The 21656-nt window shown below is 35.3% G+C and overlaps 1 protein-coding gene across 3 annotated transcripts in view; it reads left to right on the top strand.

Annotated features, from left to right (window-relative positions):
- The window catches only part of LOC149085130 (3',5'-cyclic-AMP phosphodiesterase-like), a 342555-nt gene that overhangs the window by 54744 nt on the left and 266155 nt on the right, over positions 1 to 21656 (top strand). The window lies entirely within an intron of this gene.

Genomic DNA, 21656 nt, shown 5'->3' with positions numbered 1-21656 from the left:
AATGAATCACCAAGAAGATGTTTAAATATTTGGAAAAATTAATATTACTTCGATACATTTATTTTATGTGAGATTTTTGAGGCTTTGCATGTCTTCAGTAAGACCCTGCATAAGTAATAAAATTCGAAATTAGATTAAAAAACCAATTTTTCCGGCTCTTAATACGTTTCATTAACTATAAAAAAATTATCAGGCTGAAAAAAAATTGAGCATTTAGGGTTAATACTTGATTATACTAATGAGTAAAATAGATTAATTTTTTTGTATTATCTTATCATGCATTTTTGCACAGCTTATTGTTAAATTATATATTCATCCGTATCCTTTCGTTTAGACCAGGGGTCTTCAACGTATGGTCTGCGGGCCACACACGGATCTCAGATTTTTTGTCGTGGCCCGCCAATCAGTTTCAGAAAATTGTTGAAAAAAAATAATATTTCTGGAATTGATGAAATAAGTAATTCCGGAACAAATTGATAAAAATTCAGAGTTACCGAAAGATAATTTTAGAAGTTTCGAAACAAACAATTTCAGAATTAGTGTAAAAAATAACTTATATGAGAAAATAATATAAATATTAATATGACTTCATCGAGAGAAATAATTTAATAATTTCTGAGATAGAAATTATTTCATAGTTAATAAAAGAATAATCACATAATTATTGAAAGAAATAATTTCAAAAAATATTGAGAAGGAAAATAATTTCAGAATCGAAATAAATAAATAATGATGAATCATTTAAAATCATTTAGTGATTTCAGATTAAAATTATTCTCAGAATTAATCAATTTAATCATTAATTAATTAATCAAAAACTTTTTCAGAATTAGTGAAAAAATTATTTCAGAACTAGTGAAAAATTATTTTAGAACTAATAAAAATTGATAATTAATAAAAGAAATAATTTCAGAATAAATAAAAGTTTTTAAATACTTCTGCCCCCGTTTAACTCGGGGACGCTATTGACCCCTTCTATTAAGATGGCACTAAATTTCTTGAGTTGGTGGCCGCAGGCTTTGTGGGAAGTTTCAATTTGGACCGCCGTATCTGAAAGGTTGAAGACCCCTGGTTTAGTCTTTGAGCCTGTTCATAAAAAAAATGAAACAATTAAAAATCATACAAACTAGTCAGTGAAATCAGTCAAACTAGATTGTAACGACGCCTTGGATATAATATAAATAATTTGCGGTCCCTGGGCTGATTCTCTTGGAGAATAATGTTAATAAACCTTGCTTCGAACGGCGATGAAAACGCAGCGACCTCAGATATAACGACACAAATTGCTAACAATTTGCATCATTTTTTTTCACGAATTATGAATGCCCCGTATTTACGATCTTTTTAATCGTATTTTTCTTGATCAATATAATCACTCTACTCATAATGAAATAACAACGAACAGTATTTGCTTGCTTGTGATTATATTTTTTTTCAAAAAAAAAAAAATCTTGAAAAAGCCAACCTCAATTGTAACGACATCTCGGTTATAACGCTTAAACTTCACGGAATCTTCCATGCCGATATAACCGAGTTTGAAAGTCAACGGAAACCTCTTCGATGCAATCACTAATTAATATGCCTCCAGATATGAGTAATAATCATTTAATAGACATTCTCGAAGAATGACTCAATTTCCATCTATATATTTTTCCTCTTCTATAATTACCGTCTACCATGTTTCCTGTGCATAATTTAATGAACAGCATCAAGAAATTGTAATAGCTAGATCGATTAGTATGGTTGGATATAAATATCCTAAGTAATATAATACATCAAAACCGTATTCTATAATGGATATTGAATCAAGAAATGCAAGTTTGGAAAGAGAAGTAATTGAATTGATTTCGATTGCGACAATTTTCCGTCACTCAACTTGAAAAACGCACTTAAAAGAAACAAATTTTGAATAATATTTTAAAACCGTATATAAAGTCACAGACTGGAATTAATAAAGTACAATCAGACCTCGATATAACGAACTCTGATTCAACAAATTTCTTTATTTGACGATTTTTTTCCCGAAATTCTGGCCCCTGAAGTCTAGCCCCTATTTAACGATGACCAAATATCACGAACATTTTTCGAATTGCACTCAATTTTTTTTATTATTTCTCGTCACCCGAAACGACAATTCGAAAATTTGATTTAAATTCCCAGGATTTGACCCTTCAGAAAAAAAAATGGTGATCAGGAATCTCTCTGTTGCTTTTCAATCAAACGTGGTGTGAAAAGGTTTCAGTGGCCAATTGGTGTACACCAATACCATAAAACAATGTGCCGTCCGCATATTCGGACTTCAGTCAATAAACCTAAACCAAGTTACTTCAAGTTTATGCTTTGCCTTGACAAGCAGGGTCACCTGAAAAAAAAGCCTTTTTCAGTTAGTGAAAAAATGACAATTTCGACGTAATTTCATTTAAGTGTTGGACGTACCAAACAAACTTCTATCAAGCAATTTTTTCATGCATCTTGACTTTATTCTTAATTTTATACAGGGTGGGCAAAAAGTCCGCAGAAACTTTAAAAATGAATAAAAACCGAAAAAAAACCGGAATAAGAAACGGTTTGCAGGGTCACCACTAGGCCACAGGAATTTTTTTGACAGGAAAAACCCTCAAAAACAGCCGATAGGTGGCACTGGTACGAGCGACTTCAGTGGAAATATGCAATCGAGACGGTTATAAGAACTTGCGCTCCTAATCCACAATCAGTTCACAGTTATAAACAGTCTGTGTTGACCTGCTGCACTCTGCCGTTGCTGGATTTGTGAATCACATGCAACGTGTTATCCCCTGTGGTGGTGGTCATGTGGAACACATACTGGTGTAATAAACGACTTGGAGGCATTCTGTTCGTTATTTTCGTATCTTGTCTTTGACTTGTGTACGTCAGCGCCACCTATCAGTTGTTTTTCGAGTCTCTTTTTTCCTGTCTCAAAAAAATTCCCGTGACCTAGCGATTCTAACCCTGCAAACCGTTTTTAATTTCGGTTATTTTTCCGGTTTTTATGAATTTTTGAAGTTTCAACGGACTTTTTGCCCACCCTGTATATATTTTCCAATTGTTGTCAGAAATAAGAGAAATACGTTGTAATAGCAACCCCACATTAAGTAGCTTTTAAAATTTGCCGTTTCCAGCATGTTTATGCTGCTGATCAATTCAACCCCCGATTTACGAGTTCCTCGATTTAACGAATAAAATTATCCGTTTCTTCCGATTTGTTGAATAGAGGTTCTACTGTAATAAAAAAAGTTTTTTTTAGGTGAACAAAAGAAAGGAATCCGAAAAAATAAAGGAATAACATATCATTTGAGATTTAGAGAACATTAAGTTTCGTTGTTTCAAATTCTTGAAAAGACGTGATTCCGACATCGAGTCTGTCCCACGTGTAGATTGAACAATGATGAGAAATGACCAAAGAAAAATAAATAAATAAAAACCTACAGTATAAACATTGAGAGATAAGGTTTTTCTGCTGTATTGAGAACGTATTGAATCGTCTTTCCGAAATTCTTCAGACACTTTTCCTCTGTTTCCGTGATAGATTTTCACTAAGTTTGAGTAATTTAAGATCAGAGCACAATAGGAAAGAATTTGTTTTTCAACAGTGAAAACCTATTGCTCACAGAAGATAAAACAGAAAACCACCGTTTCCGTAGTCAGATTGAACGACTTGTTTGCTCCAAAAGAACTTTTTAAGTCGAATTGATATAATCTTACGAGAGAGAGACAAAAAGTTCTACTTGAACGTTTTTAATACTTTTCAATTGCGAAATAATCATTTATTTGACAAACTTCTTAAATGAAATATATATAGTAGATTCGCGGGTAATATGGAATACCACTTTTATTTTTCGTGATTATTTCAATTTGAAACATGATAGAAACCTAAAACCTGTATATAAAATATTGTTTTTTGTCTTTGCAATGACAAGTTTATCGTATTTAAAAATAAATATTATAACTAAGAAAAAAAAAGCATGAAAAATCATTTTCGTGGGGTAATATGGAATAGTGTCGGGTAATATGGAATAGGGTAGTGATTCTTAACGTTTGGAAGCCCGCGGCCAGGTAAGTTTCTTTTGTGTAAGTGAAAGGCAAGGTCCTACACACAACTAACAAGAAATTAATTGGAAAAATGAAACTCCGAATCACTCACGGCCCAGTATGACTAATGTTAAGGACCGGTACTAGGCCGCGGCCCGGTGGTTGAGAAACACTATAATAGGGAACTAAATGAAGAAAACCAATTCGAGTTGCTCGAAAAAACAAATTAATGAGTTTGTGGCAAATGAAAAATGAAAATTTCATCGCTTGTTTTTGTAGTTGATAGTGCGCGATATGGTTTCATAGTCTACTTACAAAAGTCAAAAATGCAATCTCCCTACCCTATCCCAAAACAGTCAAGGTAGGGCGACAACGAACAGGACACACATTATTTCTAGACCTTTCCTCTTCTGTCTTAAGAAAGAAGATTCTCTAGCCGAACTCGGATAATACTTATATTATTCATATTAAACGAAACACACACACACACCATCTGTGAAAAAATAGCGTTCCATCTAATCGGAAAGAATCACTAGCTAAAAACGAATACAGCACAATAAAATGCAACACTTGTGATATACATTATGCATAGTTTCAAATTATTGGGCACATTTCGAATAATTAATAAACACTTTTTAAAACTTGGCTAAGCAAATATTTCTGGAAGTAGAAAAACAAATATTCTCCTATAGCAGCGATGATGATGGTGACTACCGAGTGACACTGATTCTATAGCAAGGGTGTTCAACCTTTAGGTGAGTGCAGCCCACTTCTCGTTGATTTGAAAACGTGTCGCAAATCACTTTGTAAAGTGATCTGGAACAGCGACACAGGTTACTTAAGTGATCTATAGATGTGCCAAGGCCACTTGTGCGACCTAGAACTGAACCGCGGGTAGCTCAAGTGCTCTAAAACTGTGCCACGTTGATCTGTAAATATTCCGTGGGTCACTTAAGTGCGCTGGAATTGTGCAATTGCTCAAGTGCTTTTTAACTGTGCCGTGGGTCACTCATGGTGTCTAAAAATGTGCTGCGAGCCCTTTGAGTTATCTGGAACTGTGCTGCGGTTCACTCAAGTGGTCTGAAAATGCACCACGGGTCAGTAAGTTGATCTGGAAATCTGCTGCTTATTACATTTTCACAAAATTAGGTTACACGTCGCGGGACACATTAGATGAATCGGAAGGCCATATTTGGCCCGCGGGTATTGGGTTAAGCATGTATGCTCTATAGCAGGCTTGGGCAACCTATGACCCGCGGGTCACCGAGTGACCCATTTCATAATTTTAAGTGACCCACTTGAGTTTTGAAAATAAAATATAATTATATTCGGGTATATAAAGTATATATACCCAAAACGTCTTCTTAATACACACATTTTGGTTGGTTCTGACCCGCAGCCAGAAAAGATTGCCGATCCCTGCTCTATAGCATCTGGGTACATTTTAAAGTTGTTTATCACTGTTCCACTTGGAGGCCATACCCGAAAGCAAGAAAAACCTGGTATTCTATATTACCCGAATGTACTATATATGTTACGGTAAAAGTGATAAATCCGGTGATTATGCGTAATCGTCGGTTAAAATATGCATAATCACCGACCATTTTGGTAAGTTTGATAAGTACTGAGAATTTATCACATTGTGATTATGTATAATACCCAGCTGGTATTGGGAAATATGATAAATCGTCAACGAATCATTTAAATTTTCCGGACATTATGCTTAAACTTGTCTAGCATGATGAATTCATTCGGTAATGTTGGTTATATTTGCATACATGAAGAAAGCCAACGCTTACAAGACACACACAGAATTTTTTTTTTTTTAATCTTCTTCACATTTATTTTAACATTTTACACTATATCACATTATGAACAAAAAGAAGATAATGGTAATAAATATTAATAAAAAGTATGAATATAATGATGATAAAATAAATAATTATAATGTATTTGGGAGGTCATTTTAGTTCTAATTAAAGACAAAAGAAAATAAAAAAGTACTTTTCTTCAAACAATTTAACCTGGTACTTTAAAGTACAGTTGTTGCGTGGGGGGATAAAAGTTTAGTTTTCATGGCTGATTATATAAATTCATAATATATAACAAATTTCATTTGGAAATTATGCTTAATCGCCGGTAAAAGTGATAAATGCAGTGAAATTTATCAAACTTACCGAGATGATGGGTGATTATGCATAATTAACGATTCATAATGACAGATCTTTATACTTGTAGTTAAGAAAAAAATTAAATATATATTGCAGAATATAGTAAGTGAATCGAACGATTTATTTGAAATGTATCAACGTCCAACCATGGAGCAGCTACGCTTCACTTCCGAAAAATTCATATCCAATTTGTTGAAAATGAATTGCAGTGGTACTTACGTGATTAGTTTTCGATTTCACACACAGTCAGTATTTTAATGGTAACAAGTTCATTGATTTTCAAGTACTAAAACATCCCGTATTTTGGCTTAGCAACACAGTATTCAATAAGCATCAACACAAAAAAGTTTTTTATTGCCTTATTAGAAATAGCATTGGCTTTTTCCTGTGGTTTTTTTTTAAAATTCTACGTGTTCACACATCTGAACATGAGGTCTTATAATACATCTCAAATAAAATCAAAATTAACGCCCACACAATTGACGGCGTATTTGTATTGAACGATAATGAGATTAACGGAACACACTTGCTGAACAACAAACTTATACATAAGTTGTATACAGGATGTCCAAAATTGTTTGCACGGCAGATATCTGTCACGTTGTGGCAGTAGAAACATACTTTCAATTACAAAAAGTTTCCAAATATGGCATGCAGTTACTTAAAATCTCAAAATTTGTATGAAAGGTCGTATACATAAAACATAAAGCAATTAATTTTTAATACAGTCTCTCCCCCGTGTGGTAAAACTTCCACTTATTGAAATGTGGATCCCATTCTGGAAAATCATTTGCAAAAAAAATTTTCATATTTTTAAATGCAATATTTATCGAGATACTAAACATATAAAGTCATCATGTTTTGGCAACTTATACAAATACAAACACAAATGCCACAACAGGCAAATTGCTCTACGAGATGGCTGAAAAAAGATGCCCATAAAAAATATGTATGTCAAATATAACCAAAATACAGCAACCCAATGCAAAAGCATATACGTATCAAGAAGGAAAAAAAAACTAATGATTAATACTATATAAAATGCACTACTCATAACAAAGATTATTGTTGTCTTAAGCTAAGTATGGATAGGTTCTTAATTTATCTCAATATGAAGTGTCAGTTGTATTAGTATTACCTACGACCCCCCGGGTGTAAGCTATTCCATTTATTAACAACTCCAGTATAGAAAAACTCCCTTCGACACCACAACCTGGAATTGTCCCTTACTAAACGATGCTGGTGTGCCCTTGTAGAAGCAGTTGATTGACGGTGTATTAATAATGATGTATTCTATCCATTCCGTTGAAAAATTTAAACACTTCAATCATATCCCCCCCCCCCCGACACTTGTGTTCCTCCAACATTGTAAACATTCAAGAAATCAAGTCTTAATTCAAAGCTCGAGAACCTTGTCTACCAACCAGAGCACGCGTAGCTCTTCTCAGCACCCCCTCAACCAAGTCTATGTCCCTCTGCCGTAAAATCATACGGCATACTCCAGTCCAAGACGAACTAAGATTCGGAAAAGCGGAAAAATGACTTCACGAGAACGCGAAGAGACCTTTTTAAGAATGAAACTGAGCATATACTATTCGACTTTTTGACCACCGCTAAACAATGTTCAGAAAACCTGAGCCACTCTTCAATGGGAATTCCCAAATCGGTGACCCTATTTGCATCCGGGATTCAACTCATAAATGAAACGTGGGTTGTTCGAACCAAAATGAGCGACCATGCACATAGCAACTCTAAACGTCAAGCTCCATTCATTTGCCTATGCCACAATCATATTTAAGTTCGTCTGGAGCCTCTCCCTATCGCTTGGATTCCCCATTAGCTTCACGTCATCTGCGAATTTGCTGATAATCCCTTCGATACCGTGATCGAATTTATCGGTAAAAAATGAAAAAAGTATAGGCTTAAGGAAATTTCCTTGAGGAACCTCCACGATTATAATCCATACATAATCATGTAATGCATATAATCTATATGCATGTGGCCATCTGGTGGTCTTTGCCATTCACGAGCTATTAGTTGATTGCTGCCGCCGTCCATGTACGGAGCCTTTCAACATATATATACGCTCCAAGGTTGAAATATTCTATCTTCTTCCATAGCTTAGATGGTAGAGCACTCGTCCGGCAAGCGAGAGATCGGGTCCCCGTGGGGGCAGTGATGAATTTTCTTCCTTGTAATCTTCATCTCCACAAGTAGCCAGTCTTTCAATGAATCTTGCAGTATCGTTTGGTAAGGGACAGTTCTAGGTTATGGTGTCACAGGGAATTTTTCTCTAATAGGGTTGTTAACAAATGGAATAGCTTACCCCCGGAGGCAGTAAATACTGACACGTCTAAAAAGAAATACGATAAACATGTTGGGGTAAATCGAGGAGCTATCCATACTTAGAATAAGACAACCATAAATACATTTTATGGGCATTGTATAATATTTCATCATGTATATATATATATATATATATATATATATATATATATTGACCCCTTGGGAAATTTAAGGCATTTTAAGTAAACGCACATCATTTGAAAATTTCTCGTAATTAAAAGTATGTTTCTAAAGTTAACGGCTTCATAGATATTCGCTGTGCAAAAAATTTGAGACAGACTGTATACCCTGTATACCTTACGCTTATTGAAACAAATAGATAATCCTATCTGTGTAAGGAGGGATATTATTAATACTAGTGTTTCACTCGTAAATGACAAAAATAAATCCAAAAAATTGGATGTTGAACAAAAATAAATCCAAAAAATTTCTACAGACCGTGGAACATCAGAATCCGATATATTAAGAAATGAAACTAAATAAACTGTTTGATTATCAATTTAACAGAGTTTAAGAATCGGCGGTATAGGAAAATAAGTTTGAAATACCTCTGTACTCTATTGTTATTTGCCAAACATTTCTTTTACAATACTATGTTTCGATAAGTAGATTAAGCCATCCAAAGTCTATTCTAGAAAGCATTAGCTGGAACTCGTGTCGTGCTAATTTAATTAAGTTTTTACGACAGGAAAAAGAATAAATATATCGGATTTTCATGTGTTTTATTAGGAAATTCTTTTATATTTATCCAGACAGTAATTTAAATATAAAGGGTGAAATAAATAAGAGTAATATTTGTACGTGTGTGTAGCGATCCGATAACAATGAATGCGAAGTTCGATTGAATTCAAAATGTCGTATGTGAGACATTATTGCGTTACTGGATCAAATCAGTCGAGATTTATATGAAGAATATTTTGAGTACTGTAAGAAAAATATGGTATTTACTTGCTAATTTTTATCTTAAAAATGAAACGTATTACGAAAAACGTCTATATCATTTGCATACTGCAATATAAATATTATTATATGTCTTTGAGGAAACTATAATTTTGAAATCGATTATCATTTAAACTCACACAGTACCATTAAAAAATAAATTTCATGATTTCTAGACAACGAGACACCATGACATAATCAACAAATTTGACCTGACAAAAACCTGGAAAAAAAAATTCTCGTTAAGGAAGGTCACATTTTCCCTATGGGACCAAGAAATTGTCTAGGATTACAACAAACCACATAAACATAACTGAAGCCGCTCTAGGAAAAATACAGTAGCGTAACGGTGATTACGCTCTGCTTGTTTCGACAACAGTGACGTGAGTTTACCAAGAGAAATAAGAATAAAATATTTTTTTCCTCAACAATGAACGTCTTTCCTCCTATCACGAAAACGAAAGTTGAAATTCTAAAGATTTCGAACCATGGTAACGTAGTGATTGCGATCAAAGGAACATTTAAAAAATCATTATTATTTCACACTTTCATGACAGTAAGAAAATCGAAGATATAGTTAAACTCGATTATAACGACATGGAAGATTCCGTGCAATTTTGTCGAAAAAATTGGGGTAGTTCACAAGAGTTTTGACGTGAATACAGTTTTTGAGCCTTGAATCGCGTGGTAGGAACTGACATAATGACATTATGTCATTATAATCGGTTTTGTCTTTGTAAGAGCTAACAAACGATACCAATGTCATCCATTTTTGTTGTGAACTGCTTTAAATATAGCGAAAAATAATTTGTTACAAATCAGAGCAGACGAGAAGAAATATTGTAACCTAAGCAACACCACTGAATGCGCCTTTGCAATCTGCACCTGACGATACCATTGCTTTTCACTTGCGATGAGTATAGTACTGAGGTATGAGCGTTTAAAGAATTTCTTCACGCAACTTTTTGCGAATGCTCCCAGTATCGTCCGGTGATTTAAAAGATCCATTCACGTCAAAACCGAGGTGTCGTTACAACCGGGGCAGTCAAATACAATACACGAAATTGAAATTCTCTTACGATTTGAAGTGACCGTATTTCATCGCGAAAAATGCGGGAAATTGGATCATAAACACGGGACATTGCTAATATTGCTAATTGTCCGAGAAATTTCCAGTTATTGCTAATAAGCAGTACTTGACAGTACACAATGTGCTACAGCAAGTCTGATGTGAATTGAAATTTAATCACGACAAAAAAAAAAGGTTGAACACGCCACATGCTTGATGAGTATTTATATTTATAAACACAATCATATATATCGTAATATAATTTCTAAATTATGCAAATTATCTTCGTCCCTAATTTTCATAAAAATTATTATACATGGGTTGATTTTTTTAACAGCGGCAACAATGTTGTAGCGACAGCGTGAAACGAAGCCAGGCCATGTCGTTTATACTACAAGTAAATTAAATGCCTACCTTCCCTCAGAGCAAATGAACTCGCCCTTCCCCTACACGCGCGTACGCAGTGTTAACAGGAACAGTTGTAAATGATCCGGTCGCGGAATATAGTTGCAATGATTTCGTTAATGTGCAATGTTCTGGTTAAAAATTTGAATGTGCTAGAGGTCGCAATGCACAACAGTGTCATCAAGGACTACAAGAGAAAACGACGAGACTTTACTTTATGCATGACCCATCCATTATTCTGCACGGCAATGCAAGGGTGTATGCAGAAGGATCTGTCTGATTTGTTCAGTTGCTGGGGCTGTGTGAGAAGTGCTCTGCCAACCGCCATAATCTCCGGGTAAAGGTTCCTGCGACTTTGACCTAATCTCTAAGATGAAGGATCCACTTCGTGAGATTCGTTTCCGAACAGTCGAAAATGTTCTTCAGACAATAGATTGCTCTTTTCGCACCATCCACAGAATAGGCAGTGCCAACGATATTCACAGGCTTCCGCATCGCTGGAAACACGTTGTACGCAATGCTGGTAGCTACATCGAAGGAATGTGAAACCTTCGATACTTATAACCTTACATGTATATTATGTGCCAATACTAAAAAATCAACCTATGTATTTAATTATAAATAAAAGTAAACTTCGTTGAAAAAAAAACAGAGAAGACAGGCTATTTTTATAATAAAAGTCTGAAAGGGCGAAATTAGTTAATAACAGATGAGAGCATTCCCTGTTCCCGAACTCCGATTCCAAAAATTAGCTCTCGTTCTAACAATTTCTTGGGAAAACACTATAAAAATGGAAGCATAAATGATAAAAAATGTGTCGTTACATCCGAGGTCGTTGCATTTCCATCGTCGTTGTAAGCAAGGCTCACTAACATTGCACGGAATCAGCTGAGACCACCGATTTTTGGCGTTATAGGCGACATGTCGTTACAGCCGAGGTCGTTATAATCGAGTTTGTATATTATACCGTAAAGGCTTCAATGAAGACAAATATGTTCAGTCGGTTATTTCGTGAAAGAAAAGTTGAATAGTTTCACGTTTGAGAATAATCCTTTACACACAACAATCTTGTTAGAATGATCGAAATTAATTCATATTCATGACAACCAATATAAAATCGATACTGAATACCAATTCAGTCGTAGTTGATAAGCGCAAGCAACCGGACACGTCTCGACAAAGCGGCTTCCGAGGAATTCTGTCATATCTACATATAACATTCTACATTACATATATATATATATATATATATATATATATAACAGTAAAAATATTTATTTTTTTATATAAATAACCTGTAGACTGTAAACTATAGACTGGTATTTACACTATATTCACCGATATTTACACTTGGAATATGAGCATGAGGAAACCACATTTATGCCATAAGGGCGTATGCCGATTTGATGCATGACACGTCAGTCGAATACCATTTCGAGTCGGATAATATTTGCTTGCAAGTTTTAAAACACAGATTGTAATCGAAAATAAGAGTTACATCCTTGACCTTTACATTCTAAAGAGAAGGTTATCATCGGAATAACTATTCATTCACAAAAATTCCCGTCTGTTCCTGCAGACTTTCCTTGACATCTGTGCTGGGCAAGCTGCCAGCAAAGCGAAAAACATCCTTACGGTTCTCCCGACTCATACTCACACATATACCACAAAACACATCACATCTAGAACTACTTTTCTACTGGACAAATTCAGGATGAATGAATGAAACCAGAGCGAGCTTTCCATTTGCAGAAAACTTCACTCCGCCATTTCTGATGTGTTTTCAGGACATTTGCTTTTCCAAATGGTTTAAAAGAAAAAGAGCAAAAAAAAAAAAAAAAATCCAAGAAGTATTATCGAGTGCTGATGAAGTTTAGAACAAATATCAATACTTTTATATTAGCTATGGTAACTGTATCAAACATTAGCTAAAATGAAATAGAGAATAGAAAAAAGAAAAAAAAATTACAGGATATTCTAAATTGAGAAAGAGAGTTTTAAAGAATACTTTGGAGATAGAGTTATTTAATGTTCTAAACAATGTCTATTATCCCAAGAAAGATACTATTAATACTTTTTGTGGTTATCACAAACTTTTAAGCTTAATGTTACAGAAATATTTTCTGCTTTAAATGTGGAATGACAGAGTAAATGGGGGGGGGGGCTGAATAAAGCGACATATATCGTTTAGTTTACGTCATGTAAGTGAACGGAATTGACTTTGAATTGTTGAGTTTTTCATGTGTCCCTAGACACTAAATTATTTTCGAACAATCATTTTGGCTTCTATTTTGTAGAGAAAACTGAAACTTTAACATCGCTCACACAATCGACTTTTTTAGTCTCTTAGCAGAGACTTTCTAACAAACCGATAAGTTCTTAATATGTCCCTCAAAAACACGTCGAATCGGGCTAATATGGTGGAAGAAAACATTTTATACATTAGTCTTTTTTTTAGTTAAAAATATTTTGGAATAGTATGGTGATATAAATTTCCGCAAATTGATATTACGATTTTTTTCAGAGAAAATTTTTATTTTTAAATAATAAATTATGAACGTTCTTTATCTCAAGATTGTAATTGGATCATGAACTCTCTATGATTCGTGTAATTCACTCTTATTTCAATTTCACATGTTCATGCTATGGCTATGAAAATGTGTTGTGAAATGATTATTGTTATTTGTTATTCTATTAAAAAAGAGGTGTTAAATGATTACTATTATTATTTATATATTATTCTATTTAAAATACCACGAATAATAATATTAACTGCTGAAATTTCAGCTATCCTGACAAGAAAACACGCTGAAAATATCACTCAAGAACTGATGACACTCTTTATAGCCATAGAAAACCATTTAAAGCAAGAGATCTTAACCCTTTACGTTCCACGGACCCTTTGTGCTAATAAGACGCAGGCAAAGGACTTCCTTTGCGAATAAGATGAAGACCACGGGCTTATGACATCTGTGGTAGCTTTTAGGTGTAGGGGTGTAGGTTTTTCCCAAATAGAAACGAGTTGTTGAAGTTAGACACAACGCGTAGCTATTTGTGTATGATGTGTCTATAAGAATAACTGAAGATCACACTTCCATCCTTACTTTTACTTGTACAATAAGCTCGACCTGCTAAAAAGATTTATAGCTCAGATTCAGATTTCTTCAAGAAATCATGTTTCAAATCCATTAACGTAATTATAATTAGTGACTTTTCGATAACGCGATGCTCAATGATGAACATAAACGTATGAGGTGACTATCTTATTTTTACATTACTTAGCCCTTCACGCATCTCGATATTTCACCTGGTATATTTTGGATTGCAAATACCTATTTATTAACTTGAAGTATAGGGCTTTTCTTTTTTCTTTTGTGAAATCTCAAATTTATTCATTTGTCAGTTTTCTAAAAGAAAAGGAGCCAGCGGAAAAGAATGCTTTTAGACGGAGAGAGAAGAAAAAGGCTGATGAGACTCTCTCTCCATCGCGGTGATTTTTCTCTTGAAGAGCAGACAAATAATAAAATAAAACAATAAAAACGAAAAACAGAGCCTAGATGTGGATTCAGTGATCCCGCTATCAAATGAGAATCAAGAGACCAACGTGACCCTAAAAGATTCGATTTCCGGATCGAGGTGAAAGAGATCGATCAGCTTACGTAAGAGATTGATCAAATCCCAGTGATTTTTCACGAATTCGTCAAAGGTTTGGATCGTTTTATACTCAACCAATCAAAGTTATTTGCATAAAAGCATTAAACAACTCTCAAAAAACTTACACTTCGTATTTTGTCGATGTTCAAGCAGAAGTCACTAAGTACAGTTTGAGATTTTGTCAATTTAAACTTTTGAGTCGTTATGAAAAATAGTAAAAATTATTTTAACGATTTTTAACTACTAGAGTAGATTCACTGATGTTTAGATAACTGGTACGTGGTTCATATCATGAAATAATTAATTGGAATTTCTAATCAACTGAAGTAGTCCATCAATTTTTTTGTGGGCTTGATGACTTTTGCTTGAACGCCGACGATTTTCTCTACTAATTTCAAAAATAAATTCAGTTTGCTTATAATATCATCTGATATTGTTGTACGAATCTATTTCACAGTAGCTTCCAGAATCAACTAATCAACTATGTTGATATTCTTTTATTAATTTCAATATCTCCAGTCGCCTCAAGGTGAAATATGTAAAACCTAGTTTTTTAAATAAAAAAAAAGTTTCACAGAAATCTCCATTTAAAAGTTCAATATATATATATAGCTATAATTAATTGACACTAATTAACTAAGCTATTGAACTAACAACTTTAGAATCATTTGTCTTTTGTGCGGTAACAACCTCTGAAAAAACTCTCACTTTAATAAGTTTGCTCTCAAAAGTCTACTTACATCTTTTATGTTCTACTATTTTTCTTTCAAACAGCGGCTATTCATTGCCCCTTTTTATTAATTATTATTATCATTATCATTACGTTGAAACAAGTAACAAAGCGAGCTTCGTTATCCATCAAGTGCGTTACGTACATCTCCACTGATGAAAACAAATGATAAAATGCTCTCAATTTTTTTTAAACATTATTTTGCTGAGATTATCTTCTTTCTGCACACTAGAAAATTTTCAATGTGAAGTAGTCACTAAAAATATTTCCATCGATAATAAGCTTTGGAAATTTATGACTGTAACTAAAAAACGTGAATAAAAATAGTGATAACAGGCATGTAAAAAGAAAAGCGATAAAAATGCGTGAATAGGCAACGAAAACGCTTATAGAAAAAGGAAAAATAGCAAAACAATTGAGATATTAAGGGTGCAAAAACTGGCAAAAATAATTTGCTGCATTCACTTTGTCTATTGTTTCAATCATAGATGCATAAGTGCATTATTAGTCAAGTTAAGTTGATACTGTCGTGCCAAAAATTAGTGTCGGAAATGATTTGATTGAATGCTCTTAAGTGCGTAATTAGCTAACATTCAAAATAATGCTAGCTGAAAATCAATCATAATAATTATATCTGAATTATAACATTTTTACGAGGATTTATTTCAAAAAATATTTTTATCACACATAATACGACATATCTCTTAGACTTTGTAAATGCTAAAACTTCTTTCCGTCAGTCTGCATCATTTTGAAAGAAGATAACTTCAATTTGATGCAGGTGGTTTTCGCATATGTCCAAACAGTTTGTGCAATGGTGATGTTCTTTGAGGAATCCCAGTTCACGGTTAAGAGTGATTTTGACTATCCAATGGTGCGGCGAAAACAGAGGACATGTTACTAACAAACGAACTAATTGTAGGGGTGTAATGGTGCAGGCAGGGATTAACATTTACAGCGGCAATGACGAAATATTTCGCCTAACTTGATACACTTTATTTTGACAATCACGAAATATCTCGTGTCCTTAAAACCCCCTCATTTCGGCAATGACGAGCCCAGATAGCTTTATTGCTGACTTCATGTTCAAGCACTTTTTCATTCTCTCCAACCTGTTGATCAATTGCTATCCCCGGAAACTAACGGCTAGCGCTTGCGATTACCATAGCTGTTTATTCTGAGAGCGCATGCGCATTAGAGACAGAAAGATGTTCCAGAATTGATATATTTAATTGGGATCGGCTAGAGTAGCGATTGTTGAGCATTGAGTAAAACGCAGAATCCAAGGCAACCGAAAGGATCATGGTTCGAATCCTGTCCGTACTGTACAGCTATTTTTACCCCTCTTTTACCTTACATCTTCGAATGATTCTTTGGATTTTCCTCCGTACACACGGAGGGAAAACAATGCTTGTTCAAGGAGTAAAGGAAAACACTGAGTGACATTCGGATTATATACACTGAAGAGCCAGAAAAACTGGTACACCTGCCTAATATCGTGTAGGGCCCCCGCGAGCACGCAGAAGTGAACGATGCGGCATGGACTCGACTAATGTCTGAAGTAGTGCTGGAGGTAATTGACACCATGAATCCTGCAGGGTTGTCCATGAATCCGTAGGAGTAAGAGGGGGTGGAGATCTCTTCTGAACAGCACGTTGCAAGGCATCCCAGATATGTTCAATAATGTTCATGTCCGGGGATTTCGGTGGCCAGCGGAAGTGTCTAAAGTCAGAAGAGTGTTTCTGGAGCCACTTTGTAGCAATTCTGGACGTGTGGGGTGTCGCATTGTCTTGCTGAAATTGTCCAAGTCCGTCGGAATGCACAATGGACATGAATGGGTGCAGGTGATCAGACAGGATGCTTACGTACCTGTCAGAGTCGTATCTAGACGTATCAGGGGTCCCATATCACGTCAACTGCACACGCCCCATACCATCACAGAGCCTCCACCAGCTTGAACAGTCCCCTGTTGACATGTAGGGTCCATGGATTCATGAGGTTGTCTCCATACCCGTACACGCCCATCAGCTCGAAGCATTTGGAACCGAGACTCGTCAGACCAGGCAACGTGTTTCCAGTCCTCAACAGTCCAATGTCGGTGTTGTCGGGCCCGGGCGTGGCGTAAAGCTTTGTGTCGTGCAGTTATCAAGGGTACACGAGTGGGCCTTCGGCTCCGAAAGCCCATATCGATGATGTTTCGTTGAATGGTTCGCACGCTGACACTTGTTGATGGCCCAGCATTGAAATCTGCAGCAATTTGCAGAAGGGTTGCACGTCTGTCACGTTTAATGATTCTCGTCAGTCGTCGTTGGTGTCGTTCTTGCATGATCTTTTTCCGGCCGCAGCGATGTCGTAGATTTATTTTTTTACCGGATTCCCGATATTCACGGTACACTCGTGAAATGGACGTACGTGAAAATCCAAATTTCATCGCTACCTCGGAGATGCTTCGTCCCATCTCTCGTGCGCCGACTATAACACCTCGTTCAAACTCACTTAAATCTCGATAACCTGCCATTGTAGCAGCAGTAACCGATCTAACAACTATGCCAGACACTTGTTGTGTTATATAGGCGTTGCCGACCGCAGCGCCGTACTCTGATTGGTTCCGTATCTCTTTATTTGCATACGCATGCCTGTACCAGTTTTTTTGGCTCTTCAGTTTTTATATATACGGTATTTTAACATTCGCGATGGCGTTGCGTTTGTGAAAAATTCATTTTTTTATTTATTTTTAAAAAAATAATTACAATACAATCCCGAAACTCAAATACTTTAATTTTAGTATGCGAAAAGTAATAAAATATGTGTGGGGCGGCTGGCTGAAACACCATCCCCCGCAGAAAGCGCATCGTGACTGAATACACCTCGGGGAATGTCGGGACGTTTAATAACAGCTTTGAGTGCAAGTGAAAAATAAAATTATATATAATCATTCAAAAAAAATTGAAGATGTAGAACAGGGAAAAAATAGCGCTTCGGATGCCTTAGACTCCGCGTCGTCGTCGTACCAACTGCTCAGCAGTTTCTGCCCTAATTAAATATATCAATTCTCACACATCTATTTGTTTCTAATGCGCATGCGCCATCTCAGAATGGATACCTATAGTAATCGCGACACACACAACGTCAGTTTCTCTCGGATACTCTTTTATAAGCATGGGGGACAGTAGGGCCTCAGCTTTTAATCAAAGTTTGATAACATAAGAAAGAGACTGTGTGTTTTTTTTCGGAGTTGTAAGGAATATGCGTACAGAATAAATAAAAGAACAAATATAAAGTATTTTCCTTCCTTGTTTTTTCAATTATTATTCTTGATTTCGGGGAAAAAGCGATATCATCGCAAAAAATCGAAAAAAAATATTCTTCTTGAAATTGGTAAAAATTTCTACAAGGTTTAATAATTTCCACTGTGGCAGTTATAATGCGGAGCACGAAAATTTTAAAAACCGCTTAAAGGGTTAAGTGTGACTCCAGAATGTCGACGAATATATTTTCAGCAGGTTTGAACATGGCAGAGTGGTGGGTGTCAATTTTTTGTACATGGATGGCCGGTGTTCACCAATGCAAAGCAGATGCATTTCATTCCGTGCCCCGCCCAGGCTGTATCGACAATTGTTAATTTTAGCTATTGCCCCGGGTAATATTTGTATGAGCTCATGGTGATATTTGTACCCAATACTACCTTCATAGTAATGTTTATATGCATTATCAATAGTATAAAAAAAATAAATTTTTGTAAAGTAAATAATGTATGCATGTAATTCAAATGTGAATGTCCAGCACTGTCAACGGAGGCTCTGTTTGATTATTCCCGTCGCAGTGCAGGCTCTGTGTGTGTATATATTGCATATTCTGTAATAGGAAAGACAAACAAAACTGCTCAGCACTGTGGACGGAGGCTTTGTTTCTTCGTTTCCCGTCACAGTCGAGGCGTTGTATATATGTAATTTGTATACATTGTGTTTTTTGACCATTCTCAAATCTCTCCCACTTCAACATATGCCAGCTTCTTCTTCTTTCTTGCCCAAACTTCTTTTGAAATCCCAGGCTGCGGTCTCCGGCCCTTATGTGCCACTGGGCGCACGTGCAATTTTTCTCCCTAGTCATTGGATTCAGTCACCCATTTTTGTCAAATGGCTTGTATGTTGCATTGAGTTGATGGCTGTCTTCATAGGGAGAACGACGCGAGTAATTCGAAACTTGCAAGCACGGGGCAAGGGGAGCCACCACTATAAATCTTCGCTAACTTTTCCGACACAACTCTGCCTCTTTTGAGGTAACGGAAGTAAGGTGCTTTGCATCAGTCCGGGGTTGTGAGCGGTTCTATCTATCTATCTATTGCCCCGGGTGAGGGACTGGGAGGTGTCAGGTGCATATGCATATTATGCATATATAATACACGAATATAAAACACATAAAAAAAAAGTAGATACAAATTTGAATAGTTATAAATGTTACAATTAGAAAAATTACCCAATATTCAAAATTTATGTTTATGACTTTGTAGCTAGTGAGCCCTATTTTATTTACAAAGCAGATGTAGTAACTCAGACCTATTATTGTTATCGGTCTGTAGCGTAGTTGATGTATTGAAAAGTGAGGATATCATTCGCAGACATGGCCGTACATTTTCTGGATCTCGATCCTATCGAACACGTTTGCGATCTCTCGGTGTAACACGCAGGAAAAGATCACCAGAGAATAATGTAGGAGATGCAAACTGATTTTCATGGAGAATGTAACAATTTCGCTCTACCACCTCCAAACAGTTTTAAGAAGAGCATTTACAGGGTGATCAGCGAATAAGCCCTTATTTCAAAATTAAATATCTCTACAACAAAGATGAATAGAATTATGCGGTAAACGGTACGTTTATTAGCAAAACTGTAAGAATGTTGTACAGAAATTTCGAAAATTTAGTGTTCTTTTTTAATTTTTTAAAATTTAAAAATAAAAAAACTGGAGATTTTGGGGTTCCGAAAATCCTCGTTTGTGTGAAGAGAAACCACTGCATTCGCCTAAAGTTACTGCATGGGCTGCGGTATGCGCCAGAGGCATTATCGGCCCCTTCTTCGTGCGAGAAACGATTACTACTGAACGTTACGTTACAATTTTGGAACAATTTGTCAGCACACATGGCGCATACCGCAGCCCATGCAGTAACTTTAGGCGAATGCAGTGGTTTCTCCTCACACAAATGAGGATTTTCGGAACCCCAAAATCTCCAGTTTTGTTTTTTTTTTTAATTTTAAAAAATTAAAAAAAAACTAAATTTCCGAAATTTCTGTACAACATTCTTAGTTTTGCTAATAAACGTACCGTTTACCGCATAATTCTATTGATCTTTGTTGTAGAGATATTTAATTTTGAAATAAGGGCTTATTCGCTGATCACCCTGTAAAATGCACATGCAATTTGAGGGAGGCTATACTGTGTGTTGACACTGCTTGATGTATTGCCACTCACCGAAAAACGTATTTTCTGGAATTTCCCGGATGTTCTACAGAACTTACCGGTCTTTTTATCACCTTATACTTTTCCTTAATGTGTCATTTTGGTTTAGTAATACCAAATTTTCTCTGCTGTGGATTAGACTATTTATTCCCTTGAACAATGTTCAGCATTATTTATGACAAAGAAAAGTTATGTTCCTTAGAGTCGTATTCACCGACATGGTTTAAACTGTAGTCACAATTTTTGGATAAGAGATAAACATAGATTGGTTAAAAACCTGAATTTAACCAATCCGTGTTGATCTCTCATCAAAAAATTTTGACTAGTTTAAACCATGTCGGTGAATACTGCCCTTAATGATTCTCAAGTTGTGCAATGCTAGTGAATAAAGCCGAATAGTTTTAATATCATTAATCAAAATATATTGATTTCAATTCTTTTGATTGATTGAAATATGTATGGCGTATGTATATCTGCAGAATGTATGTATATCTCTTTGGCGTATGTATATCTGCAGAATGTATGTATATCTCTTTGGCGTATGTATATCTGCAGAAAACAAGTAATTTTTGTTCCAATCGAGTTAAATATATCTGTGTGAATATTTAATCCTCGTTATATATTTTTCTTTGGCATCATCTCATTTACAAAGCATATTCCAATTTTTATCCCACGGGATTTGATAAAATGGAAATTTTTTCCCTGATTTTCGATTTGAAAAGGATAAGAAAATGGTATAGGAGAAAAAGTTATTTTGATCGTGAAAAATCTAACATTAAAAAAACAGAAAAGTAAATTTTTCGTATTTTGTGTCGAATTTATCGTTTTATATTGT

This window comes from Pholcus phalangioides, unplaced genomic scaffold, assembly GCF_987345545.1.
Source record: "Pholcus phalangioides strain wild (caught in Gottingen) unplaced genomic scaffold, Ppha-v1.0 ptg000007l_1, whole genome shotgun sequence".
In the NCBI taxonomy this organism is placed as follows: Eukaryota; Metazoa; Arthropoda; class Arachnida; order Araneae; family Pholcidae; genus Pholcus; species Pholcus phalangioides.
The sequence above is the reverse complement of the archived record's forward strand: the minus strand, read 5'-3'. Positions and strand labels throughout refer to the sequence as shown.